Source organism: Lathyrus oleraceus, chromosome 2 (assembly GCF_024323335.1).
Source record: "Lathyrus oleraceus cultivar Zhongwan6 chromosome 2, CAAS_Psat_ZW6_1.0, whole genome shotgun sequence".
In the NCBI taxonomy this organism is placed as follows: Eukaryota; Viridiplantae; Streptophyta; class Magnoliopsida; order Fabales; family Fabaceae; genus Lathyrus; species Lathyrus oleraceus.
The window spans coordinates 401,665,489-401,689,972 of record NC_066580.1 but is presented as its reverse complement, the minus strand read 5'-3'; the positions used below and the strand labels follow the sequence as shown (position 1 = coordinate 401,689,972).

The 24,484-nt window shown below is 32.6% G+C and overlaps 2 non-coding genes across 2 annotated transcripts; one reads left to right on the top strand and one right to left on the bottom strand.

The window, feature by feature from the left end:
- The first annotated feature begins 9,132 nt into the window (after positions 1-9,132).
- Positions 9,133-9,238, top strand: LOC127124224 (small nucleolar RNA R71). Its single transcript, XR_007803846.1, has one exon. It is a non-coding gene; the product is annotated as a small nucleolar RNA R71 (small nucleolar RNA).
- An 11,714-nt stretch (positions 9,239-20,952) lies between these two features.
- On the bottom strand, positions 20,953-21,059 carry LOC127124710 (small nucleolar RNA R71). The gene has a single exon (XR_007804171.1). It is a non-coding gene; the product is annotated as a small nucleolar RNA R71 (small nucleolar RNA).
- Positions 21,060-24,484: the final 3,425 nt, after the last annotated feature.

Sequence of the window (24,484 nt, the reverse complement as noted above, 5' to 3'; positions counted from 1 at the left end):
CGAGACACAAAAATAATAACACTCATGGCCTTAATCGCCATCTTGATCTTCTCTAATTGTGTTAAGTGTGCATGCATCAATGTTTCACACTTCAATGATTGAACACACTTCCATTGAGTTAATATTTTCCTCATCTTCACTTTCCACAACCAAAAGTTGTTTTCTTCAACAAAAACTTCTCGATGTACCATTTAGTATCCATGGTGCTCACTTGAAAATAAAATTCCTTTCCCCATGGTGGACACCACTTGTTGTGAAAAATCTAACAATAATAGTGAATTTGTTGAAATGTTCAAACACACCAAGCTCTCGTTGAATTCAACCTTAATATTAAATTCATCAAAAGTAAAATGTGTGGGATAAATAACAATGACAACCAAAATAAATGGTCTAAAGTAACAAAATAACCTTCCAAATAGTGTAACCAATTCCACATCAAAGCAAGAGGAGGAAAAAAGACAATAACACAAAGAAATTTGTTTACCCAGTTCGATCAAATCAATTTACTTCGGGGGACATAACATCTCTCTAATTCATTATATTTTCAAGAATTGTTATAAGAGATTACAAAAGAGTTACAAGAAAATAGTCACTCAAGTTTAAAAAAAACTTATTTTCTTCTCTGCATCACTTATGATTTTAAGGAATACTTTTACGATTATATTAAGTGTGTGTTTGGTTTTACCGTGACGAAAATTGATTTTGAATGAATTAAATTGTATATTTGATTTCACGTTTGAAACATTTAATATAATTTGGATGTGTATGACTGACTTTAACATGTTTGATTCCTCTCCAATATATTTGATTATAGTTTCCATAATTGATTCTACTTGAAGCTATGATTTATAGATTTTAAGTTTAAATATGATTTTTACACTAAAATTTAATATTCAACTCACTTTTATATGAATATATCCAATCATAAACCACTTTATCTTGTAACTCACTTTTAGCATGAATCAAACTTACATTATCAATTAACTCAAAATTAATTTCTTCATTGCATGCCCAAATACACGCTAAATTTATGTTTTATTTCCATTTTGGAAGAGATAAAAGTAATTCTAGAAGTGTATAATTGATTTTGACATGTTTAGTTGATAAAATATAAAATTGATTAAGACCTTCATAATTTATTCTACTTGAAGCTAGTTTTATGTTTTGTTTCCATTTTGAAATTGTCAAAAGCCATTCTAGAGGTGTAGAGTTGATTTTTAGGTTTTTGGTGCATCTAAAGTAGAATTCGTTATGCCTCAAAAATTAGATTTACTATTACTACTATTTTTTTCTAAGGTGACTCGAATAGTTTACTTGTGTAATTGAAAAATATCGGTTTTAAACTTAATAGTAAGAACAAAAGAGCGGAATGTAATTTTCGTCTACCATTGATATTCTTAAAATTTGCAGTATTATTGTAATAAGGCAATATTTTTCGCGGGAAAACATGAAGTTAGAGGCACCCGCTTTTGCGTGTCCGGTACTGGATTTCAAACATGTAATCACCCGCTTTCACATGATATAAGTTACAGCTTTGAAATCCCTTTTAGAAAATAAAAATTTCTCGCTTAAAAGTTATTTTCAGTAAAAAAAAAATAATTTAAAGGTATCACCCGCTTTCACAAATGTTTGCTTTCACGTGGTACAATTTATGCATTTAAAATCTCTTTTTGAAAATTAGTGATTCTTAATTAACTAGAAAAATACTTTTGTTGTGTTTAAAAGTTAATTTTTGAATTTTTTTGAGTCGGATACCGTTTTCACTCTTTCGAGCTAAAACCGATATTGCGGTGTTTATACTTTTGTAAACTTTTAATTATAAAAACATAATTTTTATATCTAAAAATTATTCTTGTTACAAGTTTTTAACATACAATTTACAAGAGTATTGTCGGTATGACGGTCCTCACATTCCGGACTCAATAGGTTTACACTGACATGTTAAGAACAGTAAATAAAAAACATATTTTTATGGCACACACACTAAAAACCATCAAATAAATGCAACCTAAAAATAGCATAAAGGTAGAAATTTGAATAGATTAAATACTCTGAAGGGAGAATTTTGATCTGATACAACTGACTTGAAGTCCCTTTTAGAAAATAAAAATTTCTCACTTTAAAATTATTTTCAATAGAAAAATTAATTTAAAGGTATCGCCCGCTTTCGAGTGTCTGTTATCAAATTTTAAACTCACAAATGTTTGCTTTCACGTGGTACAATTTATGCGTTTAAAATCTCTTTTTGAAAATTAGTGATTCTTAATTAACTAGAAAAGCACTTTTGTTGTGTTTAAAAATTAATTTCTGAATTTTCTTGAGTCAGATACCGTTTTCACTCTTTCGAGCTAAAATCGATATTACGGTGTTTATACCTTTGTAGCAAACTTTTAATTATAAAAACATAATTTTTATATCTAAAAATTATTCTCGTTATAGGTTTTTAACATACAATTTACAAGAGTAATGTCGGTATGACGATCCTCACATTCCGAACTCAATAGATTTACACTGACATGTTAAGAGCAGTAAATAAAAAGTATATTTTTATGGCACACACACTAAAAACCATCAAATAAATGGAACCCGGAAATAGCATAAAGGTAGAAATTTGAATAGATTAAATGCTCCTAAGGGAGAATTTTGATCCGATACAACTGACTTGAAGTAAAGCAACCACAAATTGAAAATGCAGAAGCAACAATGGTAGAAAATGCAGCAACAACTAAATTAAATTAAAACTCCAAGATGCAAGAAATTAAATTTGCAAGTACCCCTCAATGTGAGGTATAAATGCTTTTAAAAATTGTAATTTTTTACTTTAACAAAGTTGAGATCCCAAAATTAATCAACTAAGATCCTATTTATAGTGCAAAACTCATACAGGAACTGCTGAAAACATGCAAAGTGAGTGGGAGAAAGTGAGGGCGAAATTGCTGATACTAGCGCTATTTTTCTGGGCATTACTGTCATGACGGGCATCAGGTGGGATGAAGGCCTGCTCGTCATGACCTATTTAATCAGATTCTTTATCGTGGGTTCACGACGAGCGTCAACTTAGATGACAGCCTGATCGTGATGGAGTTTGGTCATGCACTCCTTGTTCTTCACCCATTATGGTTAAGGGTCTTGGACTTGTGGTTGGTGACGACCGACATGACTGGGCTACACCCATCATGACAGTCAAAACTTGGTATTTTTATGTCATTTTTTCCATTTTTCATCATTTTTTAGCACAAAGACCTCTAACTGACCAATACCTGAAATACAACACACAATACCAACATAAAACTTCCCAAATGCATAAATCTACCCTAAAACAAATGCAAATCGATCTAATTAAATGGTTCATTTTACATGTTATCAAACTTCCTCATACTTAAATCGTTGCTTGTCCTCATGCGACGTGGATTTCATAAAGAAAATGTAAAATGCAGCAACATAGCATAAAAGGAATCAAGAAAAGCAACATCATAAATACTCACATGTGGTCCCGAAATTGGATAGGCTAAAGGCTAATTTGATAGGTATTAAAATCAACACTAAGAATATTATGACAACGCAAGTCGCATTTTATGGACAAAAGTCTCCCTCCTATGCATACAAATCCAAATCATATTGTTGTATCATAGTCTCACTCTCCTATTTATTTCATCCTCTTTCATTTGAGTCAAACAGATTAAGACACTTAGGTATCTAAAACAATGTCACACACATGGTAGGAAAATCTATTAGCATTTTTATTCATCTTTTTGTATTTGCATATTTTGATAAAAAAATGCAACTTTTTTTTGGATTTTCGAGGTTTAACCATCATTGGGCTAAGTGACTGAATGAGGGTTACCCAACTTAGTAGATACAATTATCCCTTTTTATTTTCTTTACACTTTGAATTTTTCACTTATGTTCACCGACTACCTACTTAATGTGTGACTATAGGATATGCATGACTGGAAAAATAAACTACTCAAGGATTACTACAAAACAAAAACTCAAGACTATGACACAACAAGCATTTAAATTGATATCCATATTTGAAAGGCTTTAGGTGTTGGGACAATATCGATTTTGTAAAAAAATTCTGAAGTGTCTTTAACCTTAGTCTCTCCCCCTTTGAAACCTATACACTTTCTAAGTCATCCACTAATCCTAAGCCTTTTAAAAAAACTTGTTCGATTCAAGAAATGGGAAAAATCAATAACATAGCAGAAACACACACATAAATGACTTCGCAACACATGCATATACTCGATAACACTAATATAACAATAAAAATTAAATCCTAAACAAGAAATAATGCAAATCCTAATTAGAAAGCGAATAAATCTAACTAAAGAAGCAAGTAAATGTAAACTAATAAAATTTATAAATTTCCTCCCCTACTCTTAAACCATACATTATCCTCATTGTAATGACAAAAGTGCGAGAAAGGAAGGGTAGAACCTGAGATCAATCATCACTATCAGAGCCAGGTAGGTGAAAATGTCCTTACTTGAGAAACATCGGATACATCTGACGGGCCATCAACTGAGTATGGTTGTTACACACCTACCATTAAGCATCCCTATCGTTTATGACCTATTACTCAGCTCGAAGATCTGTCACCTTATTGTGTAGAGCGATGAGCTTATACTCAAGGTAGGTGTATTCATATGAGTTACCTACGAAAGAAGTACAAGCATGAATATATGGGGGAGGGGTGGTGGTTCATGATGTGTCTTGTAAGCAGTCCTATAAGCCCAAAGTGTTTCATTAAGATTAGCGACCTAGTCTTTCCTAAGGGTGGAAACTATTTTATCCGTAATTGATTTTATCTCTCTATTCTAAATTTCCACATGTTCGCTTGTTTGCGGATGATACGGGGTAGCTAATATATGTCTCACTCCATATTTTCTTAATAGATTTTCAAACCGTTTTGAAATTAAGTGAGATCCATCATCACTTATGACAAGTCTAGGGACGCTGAATCTGGGAAATGTATTGTTTCTGAACATCTTTATCACTGCACGTGCATCATTATTATGAGAGGTAATGACCTCAATCCATTTTGACATGTAATCGACAATAACAAGTGTGAATTTATTTCTCATTGAAGAACAAAAAGGTCCTATGAACTGTATCCCCCAGACGCCGAAGACTTCTACCTCTAAGAGATTATTTAAGGGCATTTCACCTCTCATAGAAATATTACCAATGTGCTGGCACCAATCATATTTTATGGTAAAAGTATGAATATCTTTGAAGATAGTAGGCTAATAAAAGTCAACATGAAGAATTTTTGAAGCAGTTTTGGAAATACTCATATGCCTTACATAGGGAGAGGCATGACAATGGATGATGACACTCTCTATTTCTTCATCAGGGACACATCACCAGAAGATACCGTCAACACCTTTCTTTAATAAGAAAGGTTCATCCCAATAGTATTGCTTGAGGTTATGAAATAATTTTTTTTCTGCTGATAGGTAAGATCTGGTGGCAAGACTCCAACATGTAGGTAGTTGGCAAAATTAGCATACTAAGGTACTGTAGACCTTGTTATTAAGGCTTCCTCCTCTATATCCTCCTCATTCTTTTCCTCTTTTAGCTCAGGTTGGTTTGGTCTATCCCTTTCAAGGTAATAGGTGAGGTGAGTGTATCGTGGTGCCTTTGTCTTTAAGAAGTCTATCAACCTATCATATGGGAATGAATCATCTAAGGGAAACTCCTTTGTCCTCATATTAGTAATCCTAGACAAGTGATTCGCTTTTATGTTCCCTTTTTATCATGGGTCTCCATGTCAAACTCCTGCAGTAGTAGTATCCACCGAATCAGTCTCGGCTTCTCATATTTCTTAAGTAGATACTTGATAGCGACATGGTTTATGTACATGATAGTCTTTGATCCTACTAGGTAAAAATGAAATTTGTCGATCGAATAGAAGATAACTAGAAGCTCCTTCTAAGTGGTGGCATAATTAATCTGAGCTTCATCTAAGGTTCTACTAGCTTAGTAGATTGCGTGAAAATTCTTGTCTTTACATTCTCCCAGAACAACACCTACTGCGTAGTCTCTCGCATCACACATGATCTCAAAAGGAAGGCTCCAATCTGAAGGTTGCATTATTGGGGCAGAGATTAATGCATGCTTTAACAATTGGAAGGACTCATGGAATTTGTCATCAAAGATGAACTCAACATCCTTCATCAATAGACCAGTTATGGGTTTGGAAATTTTTTAGAAGTCTTTAATAAATCGCTGGTAAAAACTAGTGTGTCTAAGAAAGCTTCGGAGTTCTTTTATAGTGGTAGGTAGTTGTAACTTTTCAATCACTTTAATTTTTGCTTTATCAACCTCAATTCCTCTTGCGGACACTAGATATCCAAGGGGTATGCCTTCTTTCACTATGAAGTGGCATTATTTCCATTTTAAAATGAGGTTGACCTTAACACACCTCTCGAGCACTCTCTTTAAGTTAGCTAGGCAGTTTTCATAACTTGACCCACATACGTAAAAATCATATGTGAAGACTCCCATGATGTCCTTTAGGAAGTCAACAAAGATAGCCATCATACATCTCTAGAACGTGGAAGGAGCATTGCACATCCCAAATGAATTTATCCGATAGGAAAATGCACCATAGAGGCACGTGAATATAGTATTTTCTTTGTCACTCGGGTGAATTAAGATTTGAGAGAATCCCAAGTAACCATCCAGATAGCAGAAGTGTGAATGCTTAGATAATTGCTCAAGCATCTGATCTATAAACGGGAGAGGGAAGTGAACCTTCATACTCTATTTATTTTACTTTCTATAGTCAATACACATGATTCACCCCATCACTGTACTGGTGGCAACAAAGTCTCCTTTTTCGTTTTCACCATAGTCATACCTCTTTACTTTGGTACCACGTGTACCAAACTAACCCATTTACTATCAGATATAGAGTAGATGATCCCAACATTAAGAAGCTTCAGTACTTATTTCTTTACTACTTCACTCGTATTGGGGTTCAATCTCCTTTGGTCTTCTCTTGAGGGCTTGGAGTCCTCTTCAAGTAAAATCTTGTGCATACACACAGATGGGTTGATTCTCTTGAGATTATCAATATTGTATCATATCGTTTTAGGATATCTTTTTAATACATCAATGAGTTTTTCAGTTTTATCTCTCCCTAGGTCGGCATTCACTATGACTGGGCGATAAAATTCACCATCTAAAAACTCATATATGAGGTTTTTAGGGAGTGTTTTGATTTATATCTTCGGCTGCTCGGGTTCTAGTAATGAAGCAAGAGCAAAGGCGAAGCAATTTTCTTGATCAATTAGACTTACATCTAATATATCCTAATAAGTCTTAACTTTGTCTTCCTTAGTTTCTTCTATCGGAGGCACATCCAACTCTTCAGTCGGGGTGGCTTTGACGACATCTCCTTGATGCATTCAACTATTATGTCCACAAAATATAACGAGTTATCAATAGAAGAGTTTTTCAAAAATTGGGATGGGATTAACTCAATATTTTCATCCCTAACCTCAAGAGGTGAACTTTCCTCTCTTTACATCTATAATGACACCAACAATAGCTAAAAAAGGTCTATCTAAGAGGATTTGGGATGTGAGGGTCTTCCTTAATATCCATCACCATAAAATCCATGGGAATATACAACTAGCCAATTCTTAATGGTACATTTTCCAGTATTCCTACTGGGTCCTTTATGGATTATCCTGGTAGCTGAAGGGACATCTTGATCGACTTAAGTTCTCCTAAATTGAGCCTCTCGCAGATAGAAAAAGGCATTAGACTCAGACTAGCTACTAAATCACATAAGGTTTTTTTAATGACGTACTTGCCGATGATGTAGGGAATTGATAAACTCCTTGGATCTTTCAGTTTGGGCGGAATCTTATTTTGGATAATGGCACTACACTCCTCAGTGAGCTCCACTGTTCCATCGTCATCAATCTTTCTTTTGTATGTTATAATTTCCTTTAGAAACTTAGCATATGAAGGCATCTGAGTTATAACTTATGTAAAAGGGATACTAATACGGAACGTCTTCAATAACTCATCAAACTTCCTAAATTGCCCATCTTTCTTAAATTTTTCAAGTCTTTGAGGGTATGGGATCAAAGGCTTGTAAGGTGGAAGGGGTACATAGGGTTCATCTTTTTTGACCACCTCCTTAGCCTTCGATGTTTGCTTATTATCTTTCTTAACTGTTATTGGTTCCTTCTCAGTTTCCTTCTCAAACACCTTATCAATGTCCTTTTCTACATTCTTTCCTGCAACATTGTCTCTAACTCTTTTATCAACGGGGCCTTCTAACTCTGTTCCACTTTGCAACATTATAATGTTAGCATGTCCCTTGGGGTTTGGTTGCAGTTGGCCTAGAAACATTCCATCCAGAGCTACAGTGGCTGCCTGTTGAGAGATCTGGGTCTCTAACATTTTATTGTGGGCGACCATAACATCAAATTCATTAGCCAATTGTTTAATCAACTCGTTAGTATGAATATTTTGGTTCATGAACTCCTTGTTTTTCTGACTTTGAGATAAGACAAAGTTCTTTATAACCAATTTTGAGTTCTAATGTTTAGGGGAAGTAGGAGAAGCAAAGGCTCCTTTATTGTTTTGGAAACCTGGTGGAGTAGTAAGTGCAGGACTGGGTGGAAATATGGCATTGTTATTTTGGTAGGATAAATTTGGGTGATTTCTCCATCTAGAATTATACGTGTTAGAATATGGGTTTCCTTGTGACTAATTGATCTAGTCAGATGTTGGTTCAACCAATAATTCACATTCAATAGTGACATATCCAAGGACTCCATAGATCTCGCAGTTGGGAGTCACGACATCTACAGTAGCTGCAGGATTAATGCCTAGATTATCAATTTTCTAAGTAAGGGAATCGACTTTCGCATTCACATGGTCGAAGCTACTAACTTCGTACATACCTCCTTTTGGTTACTACTTTTCTAGAGGAATGCATTCAATCCCCCACTGGTAATGGTTCTGAGCCATATTCCCGATCAGAACAAAGACATCATTGAGGGTTTGTTCATCATAGCCCCGCCAGTTGCAGCATCAATAGTTATTCTTGTGTTATAAATAATATAGTTATAAAACGTATGAATGATTAAAAAATTCTCTAATATATGGTGAGGAAAGACTCTCATCAATTCCATAAATCACTCCCATGCTTCAAAAAGTGACTCACCGTCTATCTTCTTGAAGCAGGTAATTTGGTTCTTTAACTGTGCAGTTTTACTAGGCAGGAAATACCTATCATGAAACGCTTTCTTTAACGCATTCCATATTGTTATGGAATTTGACGGTAGATATTGTAGCTATGCTATGGATGTTTCCCTTAGAGAAAAGGAAATAGACACAATGGAATGGCTTCGGGGTCGATGCCATTACTTTTTAACGTGTCAGCAAATTGCACAATGACAGATAAGTGCAAGTTCGGATCCTCCGTGGGGTTACTAGAGAATTGGTTCCGCTGTACGAGCTGCAACAGAGAGGGTTTTAACTTGAAGTTGTTAGCCTGGATTGTAGGGTTAACGATACTTGAGTAAGGGTCGTCGTAGAGGTGACGACAAAGTCCTTGAGTGGACCGTTGTCGTTTTCGCCATTTCTTATCGAATCCGTTGAATTTGACATCTAACACGTAGGAAACGCTCGATTTTATTCTTTAGTTTGACTAGGATCTCGGTGCTACGAGTTCTTCGCATACAAACGATGCAAGGGGAAAATTAATAAAAAAGGAAAAATTCTTTAGTCTATATGTTGTAATAACGAAGTTACGATATTGACAAAATTGATCCCTGACAACAATGTCAAAAACTTGATAGGCCCGTAAGTGCATGTCTTTATCGGTTTAGTATAAAAGATTGTTGAATCTCACAGAGACCAATCGACAAGTACCATTTTGTTTATCTAAGGCTACTCAAATAGTTTGTTTGCGTAATTGAAAAATATCACTTCTAAACTTCATATTAGTAACGAGAGACTGAAATATAATTTTTGTCTACCATTAAATTGCAGTATTATTATTGTAAAGAGAAAATATTTTTCACGGAAAAATATTAAGTTACAGGCACTGCCCGCTTTCGCGTGTCTGGTACCAGATTTCAAACCTCTAATCGTCCGATTTCGCGTGATACAAGTTACATCTTTGAAATCCCTCTTATTAAATAATAATTTCTCATTTAAAATTTTTTAGTAGAAAAAATAGTTTAAAGGTACCATTCGCTTTCGCGTGTCCGTTATCAGATTTTAAACTTACAAATGTCCGCTTTCGCATGGCACAATTTATGAGTTTAAAATCTCTTTTTTTGAAAATTAATGATTTCTTAAGTAACTAGAAAAACGCTTTCGTTGTGTTTAAAAATTATTTTTTGAATTTTTAAGTCATATACCATTTTCACTCTTTCGAGCTGACACCAATATCGCAGTGTTTCTACTTTCGTAATAAACTTTTAATTATAAAAATAGAATTTCCAGTTCTGAAAATAATTCTCGTTACACGTTTTTAACATACAATTTAAAAGAGTGTCATCGGTATGACGGTCCTCACATTCCAAACTCAACAAGTATACGTTGACATGTTAAGAGCACTAAATAAAAAGCATATTTTCATGACATGTCTAAAAAAACAACAAATAAATGGAATCTGCAAATTAGCATAAATGTAGAAATTTGAATAGAATAAATGCTCTGAAGGGAGACTTTTGATTCGGTACAGTTGACTTGAAGTAAAACAATAATAAATTGAAATAAAGCAGCAATAATGGTAGAAAATGCAGCAAAAGTTTAGCTGACAGCCTACCCATCATGTGGTCATGCGCTTCTTGTCCTTTACCCATTCTGGCTGACGGTCTTGGCCATGTGGTTGGTGACGACCGTCATGACTGGGTTGCACCTGTCATGACAGATATAACTTGGTATTTTTCTGGCGTTTTCAGCATATTTCATCATTCTTTAGCACAAAAACCTCTAAATGACGAGTACCTAAAATACGACACACAATGCCAACATAAAACCACACAAATGCACAAATCTACCCTAAAACGAATGCAAATCGAGCTAATTAAATGATGCATTTTACATGTTATCATTATGATTTGTAGCTTTTGAGGCTAAACATGAGTTTTACACTTAGATTTACTTTTAAATCAAGTTTCGCACAAATGTATCCAAATATAGATAACTTTAATTTCAACTCACTTTTAGAAAGATAAATTTTACATAATCAGTTCACTCAAAATCCATTTTCGTCACCGTAGAATAAAACACATTCTAAGATTTATAGATTTTTAATCTAAACGTAATTTTTACATGAAAATTTATTGTTCAACTCAGTTTTCCATGAATGCATCCAAATATAAATCACATTAACTTCAACTCATTTTTAACTAAAATCAAATTTACATATTTTACGACTGGAGTACTTAAAACTGATTATGGATGTCTAGAATTGATTTTGACATGTTTGGTTACTCTTAGCAAAACTGATCCTGCTTTCCAGAATTGATTCTACTTGAAAGTAAAATTTATAGATTTTTAGTCTAAACGTGATTTTCACACTAAAATTTACTATTCAGTTCTTTTTCCCAATAATTTATCCAAACACAAATCACTTTATCTTTAGAATCAATTCACTCATAATTAATCTTTTACACCAGAGAACCAAACACATACCAATATATTTGGTTATACGAACACATACCAATATATTTGGTTATACGGTGAAGAAAATTGATTTTAAATGAACTGATTTTGTTAAATTGATTATGATTAAAAGTAATTTGAAATTAAAATTATTTATGTTTGAATAAATTTCTATAAAATTGAGTTGAATACTAAATTTGAGTAGAATCAATCACAAAAAGTATAATCAATTCTACTTGAGAGCCATCAAACATGTCAAAATCAAAAGCTACACATCTAGAATCAATCACAAAAAGCATAATCAATTATACTCGAAAACTACCAAACATATTAAAATCAATTCTATACATCAAGAACCAATTCTAAATGCTCCAAATATAAAATCAAACATATACTCATTGTATTGTTCAACTTAATTTTGCATGAATATATCCAAACATGAATCTTCAACTCACTTTTATGCATATTCAATTTTACAAAGTAAATTCACTAAAATTGATTATTTTTATCACAACAAAATCAAACTATATAACCCCCTATCTCTTACTATAGATTCTGTTGTGTAAATCATGGGAATTAACAAACTTGATTATGATACTAAGTTTGTTAACCAATCGTATAATTTTACAAATTTAACCTTAGAAAGTAGATAGTTAATTAACTTTGAAGTTTGAAAGAAGTTTTATAATTTTTTTAAAGAGGATCTTATATTTAGGGAGATAATATTTATTGGACATTTCCTTATAGTTGGACAAAAGACTATTTAGTCTATTTATATTTTATTATAAATCATGTTTATAACCCTAATTTTTACAAATTACCTTTTTTACATTGTTGTAATCATAGCTTCTTTTTATTTCTCTATTTTGTCATCTCTATTATTAATATGGTATCGTATCGGAGTCTGTTTTCATTCTCATTGAACTACCCATTGCTTTCATTATTGAGTTTCTAAAAGTTTGAAAATGTCTTTGTGTTTGATTTTTTAACGATTGGCTCTATTGGAGAAAAATTCCTTTTGTTGTATTATTAATTTGTTCTTGACATGTCATATCTCACTTTGTTTGCTTGAAGATGAGTTTTGACCATATATGACTTTATGTTGGTTATGTCATTGATCATGTATATCTTTGTTTGCGTCTTTCATCGGTGCGATTTGATTTTTAATTTTTTAATTTTGTTTGATTTGATTTTATTTGACTCCTTTGGATGTTTATTTTAGATTGATTTCGTTCAAATTTATATAATTAGTTTGATTTTGTTTAAATTGATTTCATTTGAGTTGGATTGATTATGTTTGGTTACATTTTATTTACTTTTGTTTAATTTGATTCAGTTTGATTTCGTTCTTTTATTAGATAGTTCTCACCACCTTTGACTCTTCATTTCTCTCCGTTGACCCCTTAGTTATTTTTCTCTATAATTCTACAATAATTTTTCTTCTTAGTTGCTCTCTTTGTTTCTTATGATTAGTTGATTTAATTTTAACTCTTATTTGCATGTTTAATTTGTAACAAATTTAAAATTTAGAAAAATTTAGTTTAAAAACTAAAAAGGAGTGTTAGAGCTTTTAAATTTTTAGTATGATTTTTTGAGTATGTTTTCGTTTTCTATTTTCAAACACTCAATATTTTATGTTATTGCATTTTGAGTTTGAAGTCAAATGTTAGATAGATGTTATATTTTTTTTGTTATGATTTAATTATAAATTATTATATATATATATATATATATATATATATATATATATATATATATATATATATATATATATATATATATATATATATATATATATATATATATATATATATATATATATATATATGAATTTAATTGAAATGCACTGACAGTGTAAAGATATTTTACACTGCCAGTTAATCACAGCCATTGATTTTTTTAGAGAAGTTTGATTTTTTCTATAATCATATGTAAAGTAACCCAAACGGATGATTGTGATGTATTGACTGTGTAAAATTTTTTACACTGACATAACAATTAATATATGAATTTAATTGATATACACTGACAGTGTAAAGATTTTTAACACTGTCAGTTAATCACAACCACTGATATATTTGAAAGGTTTGACTTTTATTTTAAACATTTAAAAAGTAATACAAACGGATGATTGTGATGCATTGACAGTGTAAAACTTTTTACACTGACAGTGCACAACAATTAATCTCTTAATATATATATATATATATATATATATATATATATATATATATATATATATATATATATATATATATATATATATATATATATCTATATATATAAACTTTTAATTAATAAATACTAGTATTTTTAAATTACTACAAAAACTAACAATTTCCTAACTTAATACAAATTACAAAGTTCAATATAAAAATACTAATTTAAAATTATTATCTATATTTGTATAAAAAGACTACTTGATAGGTTTAAAATCTTATGACATATTTCTCTGTACTAATTTATAAATAAAAAATACATATTATTATAAATTATGAGGAAATAATAGTAATTTCATTTCATTTAAGTATTTTATTTTTAAAATATATATTTTTCAGTTTAAATTTAAATGTCTTTCATATTTTATCTATAAACAACAGAATTGTTTCTACACTTTATATAAAGTATATTTAAAAAAACACAAGAATTTACATTTTTTAAATAAACATAAAAAATTGACTTCTCTTTATAAATTGGTATTGAAGGAGTATAATTTATATTTTTAATTAAATAAACTTTTAAAAATTTTAAGTATTTTTATTTAAAAATATATGGTCTGATATTAAATTAATATAATAATATTTAGAGATTAATTGTTATGCACTGTCAGTGTAAAAAAATTTACACTGTCAATACATCACAATTATCCGTTTGGGTTACTTTACATGTGATTATAGAAAAGTCAAACTTCTTTAAAAAATCAATGACTGTGATTAACTGACAATATAAAATATCCTTACACTGTCAGTGCATTTCAATTAAACTCTAATATTTATGTGTTGATATAATAAATTTCACCTCTAAAATATAATCACCGTTATTCACTTACAAAATTATTTAGTTACAAAAACAGTAAAACTATGTTAGTAAGCAAAGAAATATACAATAAAGAAAATCTGTATCAAAAGAATAAATGTAAAATTGTTTTCATATAGATTTATTTATTAGAGTTTTTTGAAATATTATGTCAAGATTTAAATGTGGAAAGATGAAATTGAAAAAGTTTCTTTAAGTCCTATATTGTGTGTTAGTTGAAAAAAAAATCTGTATTCTCGTATTGTTTAAGTGAGATATCTTACTTAATTCATTTTACATATAAGAAAATTTCCTATTTCATTTTAAAACATATCAAAAATTTCTTTTGTTGAGTTTTTTCTTTCTCACTCACCTAACACTCTGTCTTTTGAATTATTGAAGCGCCAACTTCTCCCCATTTCTTTCTGTTTGTCGAATTTTTCGAGTATATTCTTGAATTTTCTATAGAGAATTATGTTAATTTCTTCCCGTTTGAGTTGGGAAATTATAAGTATTAATCATTTGGATTCTCTTTGGTGAATTATTTGAATTTCTCTTTTTTGAGAAATTATTTTGATTGGTAAAATGACCATGATTGAATTCTCTTTGGAGAATTGTTGGAATTTCTCTTGGTTTGAGAAATTATTACGACGGATTATTATACCAGATATTACGAGTGGTATTTATACTATATTCAAATGGTCTTTGTACCATCAAATAATGTATTTCTAGACCGGTTATCTACCATGCAAGTAGTAATCGTACAATATACAACTGAATTGTTTTATCTTAGAGACGACGCGATAGTTCAACTGCTTTACATAATTTTGGACAGTGTCGTGAAACGTCTTAAAGAGAGCGACCTAGTCTGCGACTCGACCCAGTAATTTCTTCTGTGCTGATTTTCGAAATCGTGAAACAATAATTTTAAGATGTTTCGAACTGCCATGTCTATAGAAGAAATTAACGTTAAGAAATTTGTGGATTTATATGAAATACTTAATAGTTTTGAAGTTAAATATGTTGCACAAATTAAAGCGAACGATTTACATCTCATTAAAGAAACCACCTTATGAAAAGAGAATGATTACAAAATCATATTATGAACAGACTTGCAGATGATCTGCGTGATTATTACAGTAGTTATGATACTGCAAAATAGGTTTGAGATGCTCTGAAAAATAAGTATGACACGAAGAAGCTGAAGCAAAGGAGTATGCAGTTAGTCACTACCTCAAGTATCAGATGGTATAGATGAAAGATCTGTGAAGACTTAATGTCACAAACTTCAAAAGATTTTTTGTGAGATCATCCTAAAAGGTATGTGTTTCGATGAACAATTTCAATTTCGATTTATTATTGACAAATAGCCCCCTAGTTTGAAAGTTTTTAAATTATGCTTTGCTACAAAATAAAAGAATTTGTAATTGTGAGTCTGATTATTCGCCTTCGAATTGAAGAAGAATCTTAGAAAAATGATTAATGAGAAAACGTCTTGGTTGTTTCAAAAACCAAAAAGAAATTTAGTATAGTTCTGAAGACATTTGACAAATAATTAAAGAATCAGAACCACAATGTTGTGAACCAAATTAAGAATGAAAGCCTTCAAGAGCTCTAATTACTCCAATTGAGAGGCAACCACCACTACCACAAAGAAATGACACTGGTGTTTTTCAATTGTAGAAAACCAGATCATATGATTAAGAAATGTAAGATCGAGTTTAAACCTTGTGTTTCCCCTAATTCATAGGTTAACCTAATTGATGAGCAATTTATTGTTTTGATCACTAAAATTAACATGGTTGGTGAATCTAATGGTTGGTGGATAAACATTGGCTATTTTCCTCATGTATGTTATGATTGTGCAATATTCAAAACATACACGAATAAGAAAGTGTTGTTGGAAGTTGCCCACACCACTAATGTTGTCAGTATTGGAGAAGTGGAGCAGAGTCCACCTCTGAAAAGACTTTAATCTTGAAGGTTGTCATTTATACTTCAGAGATTATAAAGAATCTTGTTTATGGTTTTCTTCTAAAAAATGCAAGGTTTAGTTAGTCTATTAGGATATATTTGTACACAACCACTGAGAATGATATTTTTGTAAATTCGTTATGTTTAAGAATTTTGTTAATGATATTAATTTAGAAAGAAGATCAAGAGATTTCTTAGTGATCAGGGAAGTGAATATGATTTCAGTTTATTTAATGAATTTTATAAACAACATGGAATTGTACATGAAACAATTGCACTGCATTCTCCTAAAATGAATGGTAAACCAAAAAGAAAGAATAGAACTCTTACTGAACTTGTTGTTGAAATTATGACGAATTCTGATGCAGCTCCTAACTAGTGGGGGGAATTTTGTTGACTGTTTTCTATGTCCTAAATAGGGTTCCCAAGTCAAAAAGTATGATCTCTCCTTATGAGATATTAAAGAAAAGACAACCAAACTTGTCTTATTTAAGAACTTAGTTCTGTCTGAATTATGTCATAACTCTGGATCCAAAGCGAGTTAAACTCGCTAGTGGAGTATATGAATGTGTATTCATTGGGTATGTAACAAATAGTAAAGCATATAGGTGTTATAACCTAAATTCTAAAGTGATCATATAATCAAATAATGCTGGATTTTATGAAGACAAATTTTCTTTCAAATTGAGAAATAATGGGGCACTGAATCAACTTACATTCCTGTTATATAAAACACTAAAAGCAACAACGAAGTATAAATATAACTTTGAAGGAGTAAATGGGTAAGAGTTTCTAAATAGTATGGGCCCAATTATGCGACACATACAGTTGAGGAAGATCCAACAAATCTTCAAGAAGCCTTGACATCTCTGGATGTAGATTTATGGCAAAAAGCTATTAACATTGAGATAGATTCTCTAGAAACTAAAATCTAATGGAACAATGGATAAGTTAAAGGCTCGCCTTGTAACCAAAGTTTTAGGCAAAGAGAAAATATAGATTTCTTCGATAATTTTTCTCCAGAAACTTGAATTACATCTATTAGAGTACTTAATTCAATGGATGCTATTGATAACACCAAACTACACCGTTATTTTGACTCATTTTGTACATGTTTTATTATTGTTTTACCTCTACTTCCAGTGTCATGTGGGTATTTCGTCTATATTTGAGGTATTTGATCATATAGGATCCATGTGCGAAGAAACAAAGCGATTCAGATGCAAAACGGAGAAAAAATGGGGAATTTACACTCAAGGCAACCTGCGTGGCGTTTGCCATGGAGAAAGCCATAAGTAGAACGATGTGTCCCACTCACCAACGACCAATTGACTAATTTTTCCATACTTTGGGAAGGTGGTGTTCGCCACCTTGGTATGGCATTCACCATCCTTTATAAGAGCCAGGCGGTTGGAAAGTGGGCTTGCTTGGTCTCCCACTCATCCCATGCACTCCTATATTCTCCTCCACGAATGTAGAAACCTCCCACTTGATATTTTGGACCATGGAACACTATAAATAGGTGAAAACCTTCATTTTTCAAACCATCCAATCTTAGCACACTCTTTCGCACTAGAATTACCGATTAAAGTTATAACTCATCACATCGAGGGGTTATAGCACCAGAGAGCATTGAGTTTGTACGAAGTTTGGAACATTTTCTTTTGTCGAAGTTTAATCTTGTCGTCATTTATATTTCTTTACAAGTCTTCAACAATTTATTTTGTACCAGATTCAAGCCTCTGTTTGGAGCAGGTTTTCAATACATTACGCATTTTTATTATATCGCTTTGTTTATTTACTCGCGCTTTACTTTCCTCGTCTCACACTTCTTCTTTTATTTTCAAGTCTTATTTCTCACACCGTATTGCTTTACTTTTGTTAATTGTAGGTTCTTGTTGTTATTTTGTTTTCAAAACCAATTTCTAAACCACCCTTTTCAATTTAATTACCTTTCTGAAATGTTTACTTCTAAGTTTAAAATCTATGTTTTTATGTTTGTCATAAACATGTCCAGCTAATTTATTGATGCTGGGATATGAGGACCGTCATTTGGCGGTACTCTAACTGTTGTTTCTTTAGGATTATAATTGTGGGCTGTTTTCGTTTTAATACAATTTTTCTAAACTCAATTTAATCGGTCACTACGAAAGTAGAGTCGTGAAGAATGACGTGTCCCACTCACCAACAACCAAGAAAGTCATAAGAAGAATGACGTGTCCCACTCGCCAACGACCAATTGATCAATTCTTCCACACTTTGGGAATGTGGTGTTCGCTACCTTGGTATGGCATTCGCCATCCATTATAAGAGCCAGGTGGTTGGAAAGTGGGCTTGCTTGGTCTCCCCATCACCCCATTCACTCCTATATTCTCTCCCACGAATGTAGAAACCTCCCACTTGATATTTTGGACCTTGGAACACTATAAATAGGTGAAAATCTTCACTGTTCAAACCATCCAATCTTAGCACACTCTTTAGTACTAGAATTACTGATTAAAGTTATAACTCATCACATCGATGGGTTATAGCACTAGAGAGCATTGAGTTTGTACGAAGTTTGGAACACTTTATTTTGTCGAAGTTTAATCTTGCCGTCATTTATAATTCTTTACCAGTCTTTAGCAATTTATTTTGTACCAGATTCAAGCCTCTGTTTGGAGCAGGTTTTCAATACATTACACATTTTTATTATATCGCTTTGTTTATTTCCTCGCGCTTTACTTTCCTCGTCTCACACTTCTTCTTTTATTTTCAAGTCTTATTTCTCACACCGTATTGCTTTACTTTTGTTAATTTCATGTTCTTGTTGTTATTTCGTTTTCAAAACCAATTTCTAAGACGCCCTTTTCAATTCAATTACCTTTCCGAAATGTTTACTTCTAAGTTTAAAATCTATGTTTTTATGTTTGTCATAAATATGTCCAACTAATTTATCAATGCTGGGATATGAGGATCGACATTTTGGCGGTACTCTAACTGTTGTTTCTTTAGGATTACAATTGGGGGCTGTTTTGGTTTTAATACAATTTTTCTGAACTCAATTTAATTGGTCACTACGAAAGTAGAGTCGTGAAAACATCGGGTAAGATCGAAAGCCGTCTGACACTAAAGAATAAAATTGGTTTGTTTTTTATTAACGAATACCGCGAGAGCACTTTGTTAATTAATTAGGAAAGTCAAATATTTCTAGAAAGAGGTTTTTAAAATATTTGCGGACGCATTTATAGGTTTAGGATCCAATTACCTGAGTGAAAGCCTGGAACCCTTTTAAGTTAAATTTTCCAATCAAAATTACTTTTCAATTGAGTAAATAGTCTAATTTCTTATAATAGGATTTACTACTTTAACGCAATAAGCGTCGGTCACACGTGAGAGTGGACAATATAAATTAGAGTGTCAAATCCGGTTATGAATACGCAAAAGCAACAATTCCTATTCAATTAAATTCTTTTCAAAGTAGAAAATATTGCTTCGTACATTAATCCTATTTAGAGACAATCAAGAGTACTATTGTTTGATGAAAGCCACATTCCAGTATTATTTGTCTGAATTTTTTTAAGTTATTTATTTCATCTCTCCTTTGCTTAATTCATTTGCCTTAAATAAACACCGTAGCAACTAGAAACAATAGATTGACAGTTAGGTCTCTGTGGGATCAGTATCTTTTAAAACTATGCGATAGACTGTACACTTGCAGTTAGGTAATCTGATAAGCTCATAAAGTCGCGACCAAGTTTTTGGCGCCGTTGCCGGGGACCAATACCGTCAAATTTCTTAACCTGTTGTTACACCGTCTTGATTAAGGCACCCTTTGTCCGGTCAATGCGAAGAACTCGTAGTACCAAAAACTTAGAAGACCTAATAGCTGAACTAGAAAGATACGTAAGAGGTCGACTTTTGCTCCAACGAATCAAAAGAGCAATGGCAGAAGACCAAAATGGTAGGCCACTCAAAGAGTTTGTGTTACCTTCTAACGAAGAACCTCATTCAAGTATTGTCAATCCAGCTATTACAGCTAACAACTTCAAATTGAAACCTACTTTGTTACAAATCGTTCAACAAAACCAGTTCGTTGGTTTCCCAACAGAGAACCCGAACCAGCACCTAAAAGTATTCATTCAACTAGAAGACACACTAAAATGCAATAGCACTGCTCCTTAGGTGATACATTTACATTTATTCCCTTTCTCCCTCAGAGATAGAGCGCGATCATGGCTAGATTCACTTCCATCTAATTCCTTCACTACTTTGAATGACCTGAAGAAAGTATTCATTGCTAGATACTTTCCACCAAGTAAGACCGTCGTCCTACGTAACCAAATTACTAGGTTCACTCAACAGGATGGTGAGTCCCTTTTAGACACCTAGGAAAGGTATAAAGTGCTATTAAGATCTTGTCCACATCATGGATTAGAATAATGGTTGATCATCCACGCCTTCCACAATGGACTTCTCTACAACAAAAAGATGACTATCGACGATTCCGTCGGTGGTGCGCTAATGAACAAACCATACCCCGAGGCATGCACACTTATTGAGGACATGGCTCAAAACCATTACCAGTGGGGTATAGAGCGTACACAAGTAGATAGCAAAGAGACTAAAGGGGGTACATACAAGGTTAGAAGCCTAGACCATATGAATACAAAATGGACGCCCTAGCCCAAAAGGTCGAAAGCTTAGTCATAAACCCTACAACTATTGTAGCTGCAGTACAACCCTGATGCGAAATATGTGGAACACCATGACATGTGACTTCCGTATGCAGTCTACTAGCTGAAACAAACCCAGACCAGGTCAACTATGCCCAAGGAAACCCCTATTCGAACACTTATAACCCTGGATGGAGGAATCACCCAAACTTCTCTTACAAGAACAATAACTCTGTTTTCCCCCAAAACTCTACATCTTAAAGACCAACACAACCAATACAAACTGCCCCTTAGAAGTCAAACCTTGAGAAAATCATGGAAAACTTTATCACGACTCAAACTCAGCAGAATAGAGAATTCATGAACCAAAGACATCCATATTAATGAACTAATTACACAATTGGGAAACAAGGTTGATTATGTGGTAACCCACAACAAGATGCTGGAAACCCAAATTTCTCAAGTAGCACAACAACAAGCTGCTCAGGCTACACCAGGAGGATTGTTCCATGTATAACTTTGTTTCTTTTGTAGGTAGTGTGTGCATCCACCAATGCTCCATCAAGCTCATATCAAGGGTTTGAGACCCTCAATGAAATGAGACTAATCAAGAGATGGTTTACATTGATTATAGACATCACATATGGATCCCTATGATCTTTAAATATCATTTTGATCAAGAATTCATCAAGAGTTTGAAGCTTGTTTGCCTTGGAAGCCCTAATTCATCTAGGTATCTTGTGTGACTTCCTCAACAAGTTTCTCCATCATTTGATCAAATATTTCATGGTATACTTCATATTACATCATATTACATATATATGATCCTCCATGAGTCCCCAATATCAAGAGAATGTCATGTTAGCAAGTTGGTTCATGGTGGTTGACTAGGGAAAGTCAACTAGTCAAAACTAGGGTTCCCTAGACCCTATCTCCTACAATTTTTATCATACGAAAATGATTCCAAGAGAAATGTTACTCCTTATGACATTCCAAACAACTTTCATGTTGAATTTAAGATAAGGTTTTTCTTGGAAAGTCCTCTTTTAGTGTGAAATATTATAGGTCATTTGGTCTGAACCCTAGTTAGGAGGTCAACTTCCAAGGATTATAGCTTGCTCAATCTTTATGATATAAAAGCCATTCAAGTTTCATGATCAAATTCAAGATATCCTATCCAACTTTTATTCTTTGAATAAGTTCAAATTCAACTTGCAAATGCTTGTGCCAAGAGGAAACATTATAGGTCATTTTATGCCATTACCATTGAACAAGTGATTTTCCTCAACTTCTAAAATGCATAACTCCTTCATTCCAAATCCGAAAGAGATCAAACTTGTTACCAAATTGAAGAGGTTTGAAATAGATACAACTTTGATGAAGGAACTGTTTCAATTTGAAGCCCATAGAAAAAGTTATTCAAGGTGTAAGAAGTGAACATTTGACTTGGTACTTAGAAAATTTTCAAATATGTTTGATTTTACAAACTTCCACATAAAAATTCATCATGATCCAAGATTCAAATGGAAAAGTATTCAACATGAAAGTTTTTCCCCTTGATCCCACCTTTCAAAAAAGTCTAAGATCGTCTCATTTGGCTAAGAAATGAAGGACTTACGTATGGGTTCTTTTCCAAGGTTCATTTGGATGGATTTCAATTCACTTTTCAATCTCCATTGCATGACCACATGACATGATTTAAACATTGCACATTGGTAATTTTGGACCTGATTGCATCCTTTGATGGGCCTATCATATTCCCATTCAAGCATGCAAGGAAATTGCTAATTTTGGAAAATTTTGAAAGTGTGTGAAAATGAATTGCTTTGCCTATAAATACAACCCTCTTGGCTCAAAATTAAGGAACTCATGCCCAAGCTTTGAACCTACAATCCAAACCCTCACCATTGAAGGATAATCTTGAAGGTTTTCATTTGAAAATCAAGCTTTAAATCTCATTCTGTTTTGAGATTGAAACTCCAAGAGTCCAAGCTTTTCTTTGATCCAATTCATCTCCCACAAGCTTTTGAAGCCAAGCCAAGGACAATTGGAAGCAAGATCAAGCAAGGTTGAAGCTCATTCGAAGGTGATTTTCCAGAATTTTCATCTCTCCAATTCTCTCTCAATTCTTCACTATTCTTTGTGATTTTTGGTTGGCTGAAGTCCTACCAATGTAGGCAACAAGATTGAGTTGCTTTAAGGTCAAATCGAAGCAACTCAGTTCAAGATCCTCAAAATTCAAATCCATGTATCTTTTTATATACTTGGAATTGGAGAAAATTGAGATCAGATTCTTGATCCTGAGCATTTTCTCTTTGAAATAATGTCCCTGTTTTTCATTTTTCATTAAGTTGAAGGTGGACTAGTCCGGTGAGGTCCACCGGAGATGATGACTGGAGCCATAGCTCCGGTGGTGTGTTGGCTTGTCCAGAACCATTTGATCATAATCTCATGTTTTAATCTCAGCCTTTCCTTTTAATTACCAAGTGTGTGGCGCAGTTGACTAAGGTGTTTGTGAAACGCTCGCGCTTGGCCATCAAATCTGCCACCTCAATTAATGAGGGAGATCTGATGGCCCTTGTTTTTTTTTGTATTTTTTGAGTTTCCATTTAATCCACTTATTTTATTTAATTCATAGAAATTTCATTTTTAATCCAAAACCATGTGGGACTTTCACCAAAAATCTTTAAATATTTTTCTCTTTCATATGAATTAAAAATATTTTTTGGATTGATTTTGATATTTTTCATGAATTAAATGTTTTTGTGCATATTATTAATTGTTTAAAAATACTTCCGACTTTTCAAAAATCATGAAATTTTTTGTCTAAGGTCCTTTGACCTTGTTTGACCTAGAATAAATCTCTTAGCCAATTATTTGGTGTTTTGAAGAGATTTTAGGTTTTGAGCAAATTAAATTGTATTTTAATGCATTTTTAATTTGATTTTTAATTAATTAAATGTGTAAAAATTATGTTGAGCCATTTTTATGGTCTTGTGATGTTTGACTATTTGTTTGGGCCTTGGTCAAGGTTGATTTGGCTTTTGTTGGATTAAAACCATTGGATTTTGGGGATCAATGAAATGTACATTTCATCTCCCAGAATGAATGGATGGTTTTAATTTGATAAAATTCCTCCCATGACCAATATGTGTTTCTCTCATTCCCATCCCTCTTCATCTTCA